A 16,500-nucleotide genomic window follows, 5' to 3' on the forward strand; every position below is an offset into this window, starting at 1 on the left:
TTTAAATGGGGTTTTAAAGGTACAGGGAAATAATTTTTTCAATGGGCTATATCATATCATAATTTAACACTGGCAGATGACTTTTTAATTTAGTGGTTGATAGATACTATTATATAAATGAGCTCAATTGTGCCTTGATTAAACAAGACTAGTTACAGTCACAAGACAGAAGAGAAGCCACATTTCCTATCCTGGGAGTTCAATGTAGGTTAGAATCCGGAGGCTTAGCTGAATCAGAGACAGATCTTGCTGAAGCAACAATATGATGAGAAAGTCAGCTCATCAAAATAAGTTGGAAATCTAGTAACCATTTGGCAGAAGACTGCAATTCATAAAAGCAACTATTTCCAAAGGTAGCCACATCGGTGATAGATTTGACCCTACGACCAACACCACAGTAAAGAACTGCTGATACAAAGTAAAAGTTCCAGTATAAATTACATACCTACCATGAGTTAACCACAGATTAATTCAGAAAGAGTTGAGAAGACAACTCATAATCTTACTGTTTATCAGGCATATACTAGGTGTTAGCCAGTCATTCTGTTAAGCCCTCTATATATGTTATCCCATTTTAACCTCAGATAAACCACATGGAGCATTTTTATCTCCGTATTACAGATAAGGATATAGAAATAAATTAGAATAAGTAACATACTCAAGATCATCGAGGTAGGAAAACCACCTTCACACCTAGATTTATTCAAGTTTAAAGCCTCTGCTCTTTCTACTGCCTCACACTACCTCAGCTATTATTGAACACAGAGTCTTATTTATTTCTATAATAGCTCTGATTATTTAAGCAATAGAATTTTGTATTCAGAAAATAGAACCCCTCATTTTCAGTTCACCACATCAGCTAGAAAGATTTGTACAGCACTTTTTTTGTCATGAAAAGAGCAACCCATTACGGCCGCTCAGGCCGTTGTCCTTCTGGCTCAGAAGTTCTATAGCATGTGCCTAGAGTTTGCAAATCCTACACACCAATAGAATAATGCACTCCATCATTCAAGAGTAACACGCTAGGATTGAAGGTGGTTAGTTGGGGAGAATGGATGATTTCCTGACTAATTCAGGATAGTCATGCTGGTAAATATACAGAGAGGACTGGTATGGTGTTTTGGTTGGTTGCTACTTAAGTAGGCAAATATTTTGAATATCATCTTTGTGATGAGAGGGTTGTTGGGACACAGAAGGTAAATGATTGTTTCTTTAATTTGTAAAAGCTATTTGTTTTGTAAGCAGAAAGACCAGTGGGAAACGGGTAACTAATAAGAATACTGAACATACTTAATCATGAAAAATGGTGAAGCTATTGTCAATTTCAGCTCTGTGGACACATTCTAGGAGGTTTTAACTGCAAGAAATGCTTAGTTATATTCAAATCAGGAGGAAATGCTGATTGAGAAACATTGAAGATCAACAAATTCCTCATACTATTTAGGCAATAGTATTCTTTATTTTTGTTCCAATTATGCATGATATTAAATAAGGAATATTCTGGAAGCTCTGCTTAACTGTTTCAGAGAACTTCTATTTTTATTAACTGTGGTCCTTCTTAAAAATAATTATCTCTATGAGATCATATGTGCAAAGTGCCTATACTAGTGCCAGCTCGCTGAGACAGCTCATGTAGCTCAGCTTTCTTTTCCTTACTGGAACTCTAGCTGTACAGAGTTCTGTTCCATGATCCAGTCATCACCTGGATGTAATTAGCTCAACTGTAGTCACTTCAAAAGGAAAAATAGTTTCTAGGGTGTTATTTTTTTCATAAACAAAACCAATGCAATTAATGTGGATGTTATAAGCCATGTTAAATTCATATTTTATTTTATTTTTATTTATTTATTTATTTTGAGATAGAGTCTCACTCTGTTGCCAGGCTGGAATGCAATGGCACAATCTCAGCTCACTGCAACCTACACCTCCCAGGTTCAAGCAATTCTTCTGCCTCAGCCTCCTTGAGTCGCTGGGACTACAGGCACGCACCACCACGCCCAGCTAATTTTTGTATTTTTAGTAGAGATGGGGTTTCACCATGTTGGCCAGGATGGCCTTGATCTCTTGACCTCATGATCTGCCTGCTTCCGCCTCCCAAAGTGCTGGGATTACAGGTGTGAGCTACCACGCCCAGCCTAAATTCATATTTTCTCCATACAAACATAAGTTTACTGGGCTTTTTTATCTGATAACTATAGTGGTCTAAATCTAATTCTTCGAATACACTTTTTTTAAAGCTGCTTTTTACCAATTGGATGAAATTACAGTAAGATGGCCAGAAAAACGATTTATGAGCAGACTCCAAGAAAGTAATCAATTTACACTTTGAAGCATGAAATCTGACTGCCCTTTTCTCTAATGTAACACACCATATACTACAATTTATTGGCCATAAAACTACTCATTCATAGTCATTCACTTTGTCCCATGATTTCTCTATGCAATCTTCAAAGAAAGGATTGATATGAAATTGGTTAACTATTTATTTCATATAGAAAAAGCTCCACCTATGTTTTTTAGTTCTGCTTAGGAAGAAGGCTGCCATACATTGGTAATGGAATTCTACAGTTAACGTTCACAATATATTTTATTCAATTGACTATTAATGTTTAGGCCTCAAGAATTTTTATTATTATTATTTATTTTATTTTATTTTATTTATTTATTTTGAGACAGAGACTCGCTCTGTCGCCCAGGCTGGAGTGCAGTGGCGCAATCTCGGCTCACTGCAAGCTCCGCCTCCCAGGTTCAAGCCATTCTCCTGCCTCAGCCTCCTGAGTAGCTGGGACTACAGGAGCCCACCACCACGCCTGGCTAATTTTTTTGTATTTTTAGTAGAAATGGGGTTTCACCATGATAGCCAGGATGCTCTTGATATCCTGACCTCGTCATCTGCCCACCTCAGCCTCCCAAAGTGCTGGGATTACAGACGTGAGCTACCTCGCCCAGCAAGAATTATTCATTTGTCTTCCCACATACTTTTTTTCTTCCTCAGGTTATAAAGTTAGACAACATTTTCTTTTCCAGCTTTTCAAATTTACTACGGCAACTACCCTTCCTTCCCAAAATATTTCATTCAGAAAATAAGATGATTTAATTTACATTACTTTGAAGATAACAGATTTCTAAGTAATGTCAAACTCATTCCCCACTATTCAATTTATGTTCAAAGGTCCAACTGATGCTCATATTACAAAGATTGATAGAGTAAATTGTCAAATGTTCAGTAAACTTTTCAAGGACATTTAAGAAAGACGCTTGGATCTTTTGTAAACATGTATTTTGGCAAAAATTCCCAAAATTTCTAAAATTTGAATATGAATAGAGGTATATTTCATTTTCAATATCATATTATGTCAATCTTTTCTCTTCTTTAAAAACTGGTGTGTATTAAAAATGGAAAGTTTACATTTTTATTTTCAAAATGTTTTGAATCTTGGGAACTCTGTCCCTCTTTTAAAGACATTAAAATAACAGTTTTCACTTATCTTAAAGTCATTTTTACGCTTGCTTTTAAATTTATTTCCATTTGGAGATGGAACATATCACCTATCATCTCTGAATCTGCATTCATTGACAGAGAAACAATAATTCCTAGAGCAAAAAGTTTTAGTTACAATTTGAGGAGAAAGGATATTTTGTTAAAGTTGAGTGATTCCTTTAATAGTATAACTTCTCTATATCAAGGACTAGGAGAATATAATAACTTAACGTAATTATGTTTTTCTTTCAGTATGTTCAATCTAGCACAAAAGCCTTGCTAAATAATCAACTATCACCTCTCATTCATAAGGGTCTTTCTTTGATTATAAGAAAAAGAAATTTAGCAGGCATTCTCTGCCCTCCAGGCAACTGTTCCTTATACAAGGAACTGCCCATTAAAATCACTTTAAAATAGGCATTAGAGGGTAATCAAGAACACTTGTGAAGTTTCTCAGCTATTCAATATATGACACTGAACCCAAGGCAGATTTAGTCAAATGAGAGAATTAGAGCACTTACAATTGAAACAGGCTATTTTATACTGTTTCTGATGCTCTGCGAACTAATTTTAAAAGTGAGGAAATTTCCTATGACTTGAATTCTTCTATAATTTTTCCAGAGCAAGTTGTATTAATGAATCATCTAGTTCCTTATTACAAAAAGTGCAGTCTGTGAACCACACTGGCATCATCTGGGAACTTGTTAGAAATGCAGCATCTCAGACCTACTGAATCAGAATATGCATTTTTAGTGAGATACCCAGATGATACATAAGGATATAAAAATTTAAGAAACATTGATCTAGTTAACATTGATACTTGGAAGGGCTAAAGATTCTTTATTACAGAATTTTCCAATCTATGTGCTAGGACAGGCTGTTATGCTGCAAATGGTTTGCAGGTAAAGACGCACCTAAGGACTCCCTCAACCCTTGGAGCAGATGGGTGGAACTGACTCAGCCAGAACCCCCAAGAGCATCTCCTGCCACCTGCAAGTGGCCTTGTCCCTTAACCCCAGTGTGCCATGCAGACACCATGTCCTAAATGTGCCACTACATGGGAAACGTAGCAAAGCACTGCTCTGACAAATTATGTTTAATCAGGGAATAATTTGATGGGACGAACCAGAGGGGAAAAGTAAATAGAAGTGGGAAGTCAAAGTTCTTGGGCACAGACAAATCAACAGTGAGGAAGTCAGGATGAGACTGGAAATTGGTTCCTATTCTCCATCTCCTTGCAAAGTTAAATAAGTAAGATCTGCACAACAACTAAACTATGTTGGAAGAATAGTTCTTGGCTGGCAGAGTTAAGCTCTTGCTTTAAAAATGATTTGTCAATTAAAAATAATATTAATAAATATTAACTAGTTAATTAATTAAAAAGATAAAGCAGCATAGCCAGCAGCATGCATAGAATTGTTCGACAGTTAAACCTTTAGCAATGGCAACAGAAGAATTGCTTACAGTGTTACATGAATATTGCACAATCCCTGTTCTGCATAGTGAGAAAACTTCCAGTTTTCCCTCAGTATGGGCAGGTCCCTTTCATAGAAAAACAGAAGCATAAAGTGCTCCTCTCTTCCCCTACTAAAAGTACTGGTGCATACATTGACACCAATCCCACAGTTCTCGGAGAACAGGAAAAGAAGAGAAGAGAAGCAGAGCAAGTAGCACTTATGAAACAGATGTCAGCCTAAATAACGAAAAGAGTCAGAATCTAGTTTAAAGAGAGTTTTTTTCCAGCACAAAGTTTGAGGATGGCTGCCTGAAAAATACAGATTACGATGAGTGGAAATCAGTGCTCTGAAGTGTAGAAGTTTGGGGTTATTTTAGATAAAGCTTAGGGAAGCTGAACAGAATTTCAACATCTTTCTATATAAGGCTTGATGTATAGTTACAATGAACTGATTGGTCGAGGTGGTCTTTTTCTTTCGAGAAGGCATGTTTAACATTCAACATTACAGATGTAACAGTCATGGGGTCTTTTTTGTCATCTGGTCTGAGTTAGGTACAGGACAATAAAGGAGGCAATTAATCTATAACAGAGATCAGTGACTGGAAGGCGAATAGGTCTGGCCTCTGGTTGTTTACAGAACAAGAACAATGAGGAAGAGAGCTAATTTATAATCTAAGAAGCAGAAGTTGCAAATATGCTACGTGACTTAGTCTCCAGGGCTTAGATTCTTCCTTGGTATAATAAATTTAGAGGGTCCTGCAATTTTATGTTCTTTTACACAGAAAAGCCTCGAAGTAATAAATAAGTCATTGGTGGAAGACATTTAGCAAAGCACATTGGAGAAAAGCAATACTGTTTATAAGGATTCTGTGCTTACCAAAGACTGAACTTTGGAAAAATTATCTAACAAGACTGGGTGGTCACTTTAGTTTGTATTGTAGGTCATAATAAATAAGTCAATAGTTCAGTACAGGTGGGTGTATGAGAAAAACAGTAGAAAATTCAGAAGAGGATCAGCAAGCCCAAATATCAAGAGAATAATAGAATATAGAGCAAATTAGAATAGACATTTCTCTTAGCCATATTTGTCAAAGTGTTTGACCAGTGCTTTGAAGGAATGGCTTAGAAGCTGATATAAGAACCTAGCTACGGCCGGGTGCAGTGGCTCACGCCTGTGGTCCCGGCACTTTGGGGGGCCGACGTGGGTGGATCATTTGGAGTCAGGGGTTCAAGACCAGCCTGATCTCTAGCAGAGTTCACCATGTCTCTGCTAGAAATACAGAGGGATTGGCCAGGTGTGGTGGTCTGCATCTTTGGTCCTAGCTGCCTGGGAGGCTGAGGCACAACGGTTTGAGCCCGGGAGGCAGAGGTTTCAGTGAGCCAAGATCACGCCACTGCACTCCAGCCTAGGTGACAGAGCTACACTTTGTCTCAAAAAAAAAAATGTGGGGTGGGGAGGGAGAACCCAGCTATAGCAATTGTCATTGCTGTATGTGGCATTACGTTTTAGTTAATTTTTCAGCTAAATTTTATTTCATTCAGTAATATGGTTCTTTCTCAATTAACTTTTTTTAAAGAGAAAAAAACTAAAGAATCTAGGTTTTAGCTTCTCTCTTATAGCATAGCAATGACTTTAAGTTGGTTTCTCTTACTATAGTTTTTTTTCCAAATCTTTCTTCCACATAATTATTAAAGAAACTCTTTGAGAACAAATTATTTTATGTCACCTTCCTGCTTCTGTTGTTCCAATGACATCTCATAGCTTCCTGGATTGTTTAAATTCTTTCATTTGGCACTTACATTTCTTGAGGATTTCTTAAATCTCAACTTCTTTTGCTGCCCCATACCCATCTGTATCCAATTCCGTCAAACTGCTGTCATTCCCCAAACACACAATGCTTTAGTGTGCTTTGTGCCTTTGCACCTGCTGTCACCCTATGAACATGCTCTTCTCCTTTGTGCACTTGCGAAATCTTTCTCATCCTTGAAGCTTCAGCTCCAGTGTCACCTCCTGTAGAAAGTCCTTCTCTCTTCTCTCCATCTGGTGACGTGTTCTCTAACCCTGAGCATGTCTTGATCATGGAATTTTTTACAGGGTATTGCCATCAGGACCTGTTTCATGGCTGTGTGACCTATGCAGTATCATTGAGCCTTGCACTCTGAAGGGCCCCGCACTTTATTTAATGCTCTGTTGTCATCATCTTGAAATTCTTAATAATTTTAGCTTTGATATGTGTTTTGTAGGTGAAGTCCAATGGGACAATTAAGTATGCACATGAACAGAAGAGATATATGCAATATGTGTGCAATGGACTGAATGAGCAGAAGAGATACGTGTGATATGCATGTAAAATGTATATATGAAATCCTAGCCCTCAGTGTGATGATATTAGGAGATGTTAGGAAATTAGTCATGAGAGTGAATGCTTCATGAATAGGATTAGTGCCTTATTAAAGGGACCTCAGAGAGAGCTCTCTTGCCCTCTTTCTGCCATGTGGGAATCCAGGAAGACAGCCGTTTGCCACCCAGGAGCAGGCCCGCATCAGAACCTGACCACACTGACACCCTGATCTTGGACTTCCAGCCTCCAGAAGTGTGAGAAATAGATTTCTGTTGTTTTTAAGCCACACTGTCTATGGCATTTTATTATAGCAGCTGAACTAAGCCAATGCATGTCACCCATTCCTTACTGCCCCATTCACATAAACCATTTGCAATGCCAAAGACCATAGAATTCCAGTGCACCCACAATGCATGAGAGTTCAGCAAGACTCAAAATTATAGTACAAGATAAGCATGTTACATGTACTACTGAGGAAGCAGTGGCACTTGCAATTCCAAGAGGTCATGCCTTACCTTCCAAATAGAACTTTCTTTGAATGCATTAAAGAAAACAATGATGTTGTAAGAAACATGAATGAGCACGGAACTCTATCATTTTTTCCACCTCTTATTACTTCCTTTTATTAGCCAACCACTCCTGCAGAAAATAATATAGAAGAAAGGGAAAGATAGGGCAACCCATAGTTCCTTTGCTTGCAGTTCATTACTCATTAGCAAACTAAAAGTAGAGTGTTGATAGAATGCGTGAATGTCAAGATGTAAACAGAAAAAACAGTCGAGTTAGCCTAGTGGAGCATTTCTACTGTTCTACCAAAAACAAAATGCTACAATTATGTAATTTCAATGATTCTTCATGAGTTTAATGTTGTCATATTTGAATTTAAAACCAGCATTGTACAATATAAAGATGGATGACAAAATTCATGCTAATAATTTAAATTTTAATTTTTTCTTTACTTAGAATGATATTAAATACCACATTAAAAAATACCATGCCAAGTCAAGATAACCTACAGAAAAAAAAAGAATTTTCAAATTTTAGTACTGCTTATGTCACCTTTTATCTGCTTTTTCAACAAGAGGTTTCACATTTTTATTTTGCGGTAAATCCTACAAATTTTATCGCTGGCTATGATATGATAGTAAATTCAGTTTTTGTTTTCAATGTACCACAATAACTTAGGAGTTGCTTAAAGATGGGAGGATTGTGGTAAGTTTTTATTTCCTCTTATTATTCCTGGTGTTTCCATATAGCAAACTCTCAAAAAATGGATTTAAAATGGAAATTGCAGTTAAGTTTAATGTTTCAAGAAAGGCAAGACCAAGGAAGCAGTTCTTTTTCCAGATGCATCTCAAGTATATTTTGTCCTGAGTGTGTCAAATATGGAATCTACAGAGTAAAATCAATTCCCTGGTCAATTGGCCCTGGATTTGAACACTGGCTAGGTCTATGTTAGGCACTATAGGAGATTCACATTGTATCTTGGAATCATTCATGAAGCCTGTCTGCTTACTCACAGAAACATGGGATAACAAATGCAGAGGATCGGAGCTGGCAATGGACATGCACATGCAGGCATAAAATGGGCTGGGAAATTTGCCTCAGATACTAAACTGGATATTTATCTAGGTAGATAGAAGCATGATTCCTCCATTGGCAACTCCAGTGGCTCAAGATGAGGTAAAAGGGCTCCAACATATGGACAAGGACCAGCCGCAAGTGTGGTCAGTGGCCTGGGTCCCCAGATTGTTATCAAACAGGCATTATGTGGAGAATTTATGTGAAACAACTTGGGAGTTGGTCACTAGGGAAGCTGGGAATCAGCAGCAGAACTCCAGGCCTCAGGGAAGTACAATCGGAAGGGAAGACTGGGCCCCAGTCATGGAGGGCAGTGGAATCAGGCAATGTTCCCAGAACAAGACCTTGAAAGGACCAGAGCAGGAGCCTGACCCATAACTAACACCAAGGGTGGGATGGGGAGCAAAGAAGCAGAGACAGTGATGGGCTAAGGCACTCAGTTGGGTAATGACAAAGAACCTGAAATGGAGAGGGAGAATAAAGGAGAAGGCCACCTAGAGGCCAAAGAAAGTATTTCAGGGGAACGAGGAAGAAAAACACAGAGCAAACATGCAGAACTTAGATAAAAAACATATAGCTTGGTTAGAGAAAAAAGACATATATATGTGAAACAAAATAGAGTTGAAATTCAACATAGCATATTAGACCCAAATAATGGAATTCTTATTTAAGTGCTATGAGAAGTCAAAATGAGTTGGAGAAGGGAGAGAAAGCTTCCTGGAGAAGGTGGCATAAGATCTGGTTTAAGGAAAAAATATTCAGTCCACTCAGGAGGGATATACTGAGCCTGCAGAGAGCTGCATATGGGGGTGGTCTCTATAAGGGGTTTGTGCTTAGGAGTGTGAGGTGTAGGGAAGAATAGTATGGTAGGCTGAATCATGCCTCTTCCAAAGAAGTCCATGTCCTCATCCCCCAGAGCCTGTGAATATTGCCTAATATGGCAAAAGGAACTGTGCAGATGAGATCAAGGGATTGAGATGAGTAGATTGTCCTGGATTAGCCAGGTAGGCCCAATACAATCACAGTGGTCCTTATGAGAGGGACACAAGAGGAGTCAGAGTTAGAGAAGAAGACTGACTCTTGATGATGGAACCAGAGACTGGAGTTATGTGCTTTGGAGAAGGAGGAAGTAACTACAAGCCAAAGAACACAGTCAGCCACTAAAAGCTGAAAAAAGCAAGGAGGCAGATTCTCCCCTCAGAACCTCCAGAAGGAACGATCCCACCAACCTCTTGATATTTGCTCAAACTGATTTTTTGCTTTTGCCTCCAAAATGGTAAGAGAATACATTTGTGTTGTTTGAGCCACTAAGTGTGTTGTAATTTGTTTCAGCAACAATAGGAAACTAAAACGAGCAATAGGAAACATGGACTAAGCTATAGAGCTCTTTGTGGTCACTACAGCCATGCTTATGAAAAACAAATGTAGCCAAGCATATGAGAGAACTTGCTGTGAGATGCTTTCTTCTGTGTTCATGATGGATCACAGCAGCCCACCTCGAGATAAGCCCTGGACAGTGGAGGCTCCAGTGAACTCAACCTACAGCACCATGTTGAGAATCCTCAGCTGCCAACAGGTTTTTTTCTCACAGTCTGGAGGCTGGAAGTCTGAGACGAAGGTGCCAGCAGGTTAGTTTCTAATGAGGGCTCTCTTTCCAACTTGTAGATGGCCATTTTCTCACTGTGTCCTCACATGGCCTTTTCCCTGAGCATGTGAAGAGAGAGAGATCTCTGTTGTCTCTTCCTCTTTTTATATGGACACTAGGTCTATTGGATTAGGGTCCAACCTCTATGACCTCATTTAACCTTATTACCTCATTAAAGGCTCTATTTCCTAATACAGACATATTGGGCATTAGGGCTTTAACATGTGAATTTTGTGGGGGAAACAATTTAGTCCATAACATGTGATAATGATCAAGATGGCATCATCCTGTACTTTTAGGATCCACGACCTCATATATATCATTGTTGGGAAGACCATATCAGAAAGCAAAATGAAAAATACTTCCAGACCACCTTTTAATTTTCATGCATTCTCAAGGCTTTCCTAATATCACAGTCTGTCAAGGAATTCATCTATGTGCCCTAAAAAAGAAAAGGATACCAGGTGGGATACTGTGGCCTTTTCCCCCACTCACCTATGTGAAATACTAATTATAGAAAGTACAATGGAGAAAATATTTTGTGTAAAACCTTGCAGCTGGGACCCTGCTGTCTGGATGTAATTATACAAACTGGAATTGATTTCAGGCAGGACATGAAGGCTACCATTCCAGCTACATGAAGTGCCTGGGGAGCTCCTCTAATTACCACTAACTAGAGATTTAGTCTTATATCTCTTTCAAATAACGTCAGCAGCAGCAGAGACAGCCTGCACCTTCCAACATCACACTCTTTCATTAGTTTGCTCTGACTCACCCTCCTCTCATCCTACCCGTGATGAACTTTCCATTGAGTGATTTATTTTTCCATCTACTGAGCCACTGCCTTCTTTTCACCTTCTTTCTTTCCTACCAAATAATTATTGTGTCTCCTCTATGCAAGGACATTCATATATGCTATTTTATTCAGGCCTCATTATAACCCCGTTAAGTAAATATCATCCCTCTAGATGGGCAAAGTGGGGGTCAGGGTGGTTTTGTGGCTTGACAACAGCATTGAGTCACCCCAGTGAGGATCTTGAGGGATAAAAGGAGAAAAGAACAGGGAGAGAAAAATGGAAAAAGAAGGGGAGAGGGGGAGAGGCCAACACTACCAGGGGGCTGGCAGTAGTGAAGTCTGCAAGGCTCTATCTCTACCTCCCTACAGGGTCAAGATGACTCTACACACTCCCGAAGGTCCTGTGCTCAGAGACTAATTTCATGAAAATTCATTGTAATCAAAGTTTGTACGACCTGCTTGATGAGCATTCACTGGACTTGCTGCCCATATATAAAAAAAAGGTAGTACTTCTCTATAAATAAGCTCTGGCTCTTCTGCCTAATGAGAGCTTACACTCAGCCTACAGGAAAACATGCTCTGTCTTTGCCATCAATTTCCTTTCATGCCCAGTGCATGAAAATAACTTTTGGGGTTTTTTTGCCTTTCTTTCATAGATTTCTCTCCAGCCAAGTTAGAACATGACCCCCAGATCTGCCCAAAGGCCAGCTAGTTCCCTTGGTCGGCCTCAGATATGAGCAGAGCCAAGTAGAGCCAGTCCTGTCATATCCCACGCATCCAAGCACTGGGGAAAACTGGCTCCCCTCTCAGCTGCCCTGTCTCTAGGGCTACAGCTTTTATTTCTTTGGGAAGATTTGCAATGGCCTGGTTCTACTTTTGTTCTTTCTCTCTGTGGCCTCTGAGTTGGGTGACATGGGCTGGATCCCACAGGATAAATCATTAAACATTGTCCTACCTCTGTTTTTCTATGAGGAAAATTGAAAATAATCACTGAGGTGGTTAATTTTATATGTCAACTTGACTGGGCCATAGGGTGCCCAGGTATTTGGTCACACATTATTCTGGGTGTGTTCGTGAGGGTGTTTCTGGATGAGATTAATATTTGAATCAGTAGACTGAGTAAAGCACATTCGCTCCCCAGTGTGGGTGGCCCAATCAGATGTAGGCCTGAATAGAACAAAAACACTGACCCTCCCTCTAGTACGAGAGGGCTCCTCCTGTCTGACTGCTTTGGCCTGGGACATTGTTTGTTGTTGTTTTGCCTGCCTTTGGACTCAAACTGAAACATTGGCTCTTCCTGGATCTTGACTCTATCAGCTTTCAGCCTGACACTACACCATGGGCTCTTCTGGTTCCTACATCTTCAGACCCAGACTGGAGGTCCCCAGCTTCTCACCACGGATCTCTCAGACTCCATAATCACGTGAACCAATTCCTTAGCGTGGATATATACTCATTCTGTGTCGCTGAAGAACCCTGACTAATACAATCACTGATAGACAACTTTCATGAGACTTTTAGAGTGTGGTTATGTTTACAAAAATGCACAATGTCGGACAAATGCACAATGTAAAAACCACAATTTGACCAAGGCCTATCTTAATTTAGGGGGTGAAAGAGAAGGGGAAACTGGTGGTTAGTGTTCCAGTCTGTCCTCAGACTGATCTCATTCACTGTTGGTCCCCAGTGCTGAAATCAGTGCAGGTGGTATAATTTCTAGTCTCTAAATTCAGGAATTAGAAAATATCCATTTCTTTATTTTCTCTAAATCAAATGGAATATAATTGTATCTATCTAAGCAAGCTGTAATGTTAGAAATTCATCTAATGTAATATCAGGCTGACTTCCTATTCAAATCTAATAAGATCCTGGAAGTCTTAATTGTGCTTAGAAAATACCACTATCCTTCAGTTGCTTTGGGGGGTCTTCATTCTTCAGGCCATCATGAATGCCACTACATCTACATTGCCTAAGTACCAGGTCCCTCACACTCTGGTAACTTTAAGTCAGGTCATCTTATGGCAGATATGAAAATGTTTACAGAGAATGGAAATCCACCCCCTTCCATAGGTGCCCTACTACCAACTCTGATGTGTTGCCAAACATTTGGGGCACAGAATTAAGCTGCAGCAAATTTGAAGATAAGTTATTTTCTTTCAATTAGTAATTGGGTCCAGGTATACCCACAGCCCATATGCTTTTCTCCTCACAAGAGGGAAGTCTTTTTCCCTTCTCTCCTTTTCCTCAAAGAGTTTATTTAATTACCACATTTCCCCTTCTCATTTATCCAAAATATCCTGTATTATTGCTTCATTAGGCAAAAAATAAAAAATAAAACAAAAAACAAAAACAAAAAAACTCAAGTTCTGTTGATTTCAGACTGCAAGTTTGAGGTGTTTTATATCATTTCTTCTGAAGGTAGTGGCTAGACAACTTTCAGGAGGGAAGTGTACTGGTAGTGGTTTGATTCGGTTGTATGGGCATTATTAAACCCTTGTGTCTAAGAAGAAAAGGTACAGTTTGCCTTTAATGGGCATGAGGTAGAGTATATTGTTCTTGCCAACCAAGGCCAACCAAGATGCCTTTTAGTTTTATTCTCTCCCTTTCTAGATTCCTGGCAAACACACAGTCTAATACAGAAAGGTTTCATATACGCATTGCACCATATGGTCCTCCTTGTTTAATCAGATTTGTTTGAACTATGGTGGGCACCTAACCCAAGAGTAGCCAGTCTCTGACACAGCCTCAAGTAAGCACTCTGCCCAGTAAGTGCACATTATATGGATGATGATGGACCAAGTATGGACCCTTCATATTAGGAAGTTTGAATTCAGAGACAAAAAAATCATTGATAACAGAAGTCACAGACACAGAGAAAGAGAAGTGATGGGAATGAAGAACCAAAGAAAGAAAAACAGTCCCCTGGTGCTAACCTAGTGACAAGACACCTAGTGATTAGAACTATGTTCTCACCTAAGAAGTCCTCCAACTCCTCTTTTTCTGAAAAGCCCAGCTCTATGTGTCCCTGTTGTCCTTCCTTACTTGCATATTCTTTCTGCGTATCCTAATCCTCTGCACGAACCTGAGCCTCTCTGTGTTTCTTGCAACCTGAAGGAAGCTCACTCACATTTATTTCAAGAAAAGCTTATAAGGCTTAAGTGTTAAAGAGCAATAAATAATTTACTGATTATTTAAGATTCAAATTACAGATTATTTTATTCTAAAGTTTGAAGATTAAGAAGTCCTAGAGAAATAGCCACCAATGAAAATGTCTCAAAACATACTCTGCCCCTGCTCCTCCTTCTCTGAATTTTGGTCTCCCTCTGTTCTCCTTCTGCTTTTCTTCTGGTTTACGAGCCTACCTCCCAACTACCCCTCTACGATCTATCTTTCTCTGATGTGACTCCTTTTGTTTTTGTTTCCCTTTGGTCTCCTTGTTGTGTGACTGTCTCTCTCCCTCTCTCCTTCAACATCTCCTTCCCTTACTCTTCCTTTCACACTCTCTTCCTTTGCTGGGTGCCTCTACGACAATTTACCTCCTATTACTTTTCTTATTACCACCCTTTAAAGACCACAAAATGGAAAGGAAATCTCTTTATTAGAATTTATTGTGTCTATCACATTTTGTGTCCTATTTTCTTTATTGAATAGCAGGTGACCTGAGCATTTCATTTTTCGTCTAACAGAAGGAAACACCTAAACAATCTGCTTTTGCATGTGCTGCCTGATTGACTATTTTCCCCAGGATCTGTGACCTTGGCAGAAAATAAAGGCTCACCCAGGACTCTACACAGAGGGTTACTAGGGAAACAATGGATTCTTTGATCCGTTTGGAGATTCAAGTTGAAAAGAGAAAGATGCAATAAATTATTTACTAAATTAGATTATTATTCCAAAAGGTACAAAGCTGTTATTGCAGTGAAAGTACCGATTTCAGTTTTATTATATAAAGATATCTCTCCTGGTGATACCCTGGAGCTGACATTCATCTTTCTACTAGATTGGTTTTTAATGTTCCCACTTTGTACATTTCCTTTGTGAATCTGAAAATAAAGTTTCAGAATACATCTTACCCTCCATAGACCAAAACTAAAGCTACCACCTTTATCATAATTCTTTTCATCCTGTCAAATGATTAAATTTTTTGTACATTTAATGTCAGCAGGGAAAGTTATCCGGCATTTGATAAGCACTTTAATGCTAATTACTCCTGGTGTATCCAAGAGCATAGTCACCTGCCACCTAGTGTCTTAACCAAAAACTGCGGCAAAGGATCCACTCAGCTAAGGTCTTCCGGCTCCCTCTGGCCCTCCTCGTTGGACTCGGGGTTTAGCTTCAAACTCTCTTGAATGGCAGGCAGCTCTCTCTCTGAGAGGTGACTAGACCTGACTCACCCACTCTGAACAGCAGAATCCTGCCTGTCACAGTAGAGTAGGGTCCCTCTGGTCTATATATGAGAATACTCAAAGGAGTGCTCTGATTCGAGACGCCATGGGAGAGCAAAGGATGGTCGAGGATGGCTGAAACCATAGTATGACATGACAAGTGTACATAACTAATGTTATACTGCTATCTCAACAATAATTCCATGCAGTGATTGCAATGATATTTCAATTTAACATTTCACAAACTTTTCCATTTCTACTGTGTGCTGGTCACTGTCCCAGGCCCTGGAATGAAGCAGTGTCAGATAAGAGTCCTGCCCTCGTAAAGCTTACATTCTATGGAGGAACACAACAAATAAACATGATGAATCTGTATTAAGATAAATATTATAAAGGAACTAAACAGGGTCATGAGGCCAGGCACGGGGGCTCACACCTGTAATCCCAGTATTTTGGGATGCTGAGGCAGGCAGGTCACCTGAGGTCAAGAGTTTGAGACCAGCCTGGTCACATGGTGAAACCCAATCTCTACTAAAAGTACAAAATTATGTAGGCGTGGTGGCGCATGCCTGTAATCCCAGCTACTCGGGAGGCTGAGGCAGGAGAATCGCTTGAACCTGGGAGGCGGAGGTTGTAGTGAGCCAAGATCACGCCATTGCACTCTAGCCTGGGCAACAAGAGTGAAACACTGTCTCAAAAATAAATAAATAACAGGGTCATGATACACTTATGGGAGAAGACCATTTTGTTTAAGGTGGTGAAGGATAGCCTTTCTGAGAAAGAGGCATTTGGGTGAGACTCAAATATGGAGTAT

The 16,500-nt window shown here is 39.5% G+C and overlaps 1 long non-coding RNA gene across 3 annotated transcripts in view; it reads left to right on the top strand.

Moving 5' to 3' along the window:
• LOC108586359 overlaps positions 1 to 16,500 on the top strand; it is an 81,838-nt gene that overhangs the window by 51,311 nt on the left and 14,027 nt on the right. The window contains exon 1 of one of the 3 annotated variants that reach the window (XR_004183987.1): positions 2,860 to 10,136. The exons of the other annotated variants lie outside the window; for them this stretch is intronic. This is a non-coding gene — a long non-coding RNA (uncharacterized LOC108586359). Of the gene's footprint in view, positions 1 to 2,859; positions 10,137 to 16,500 lie in introns of those variants that run through there. 3 annotated transcript variants of the gene reach the window in all.

This window comes from Papio anubis, chromosome 5, assembly GCF_008728515.1.
Source record: "Papio anubis isolate 15944 chromosome 5, Panubis1.0, whole genome shotgun sequence".
In the NCBI taxonomy this organism is placed as follows: domain Eukaryota; kingdom Metazoa; phylum Chordata; class Mammalia; order Primates; family Cercopithecidae; genus Papio; species Papio anubis.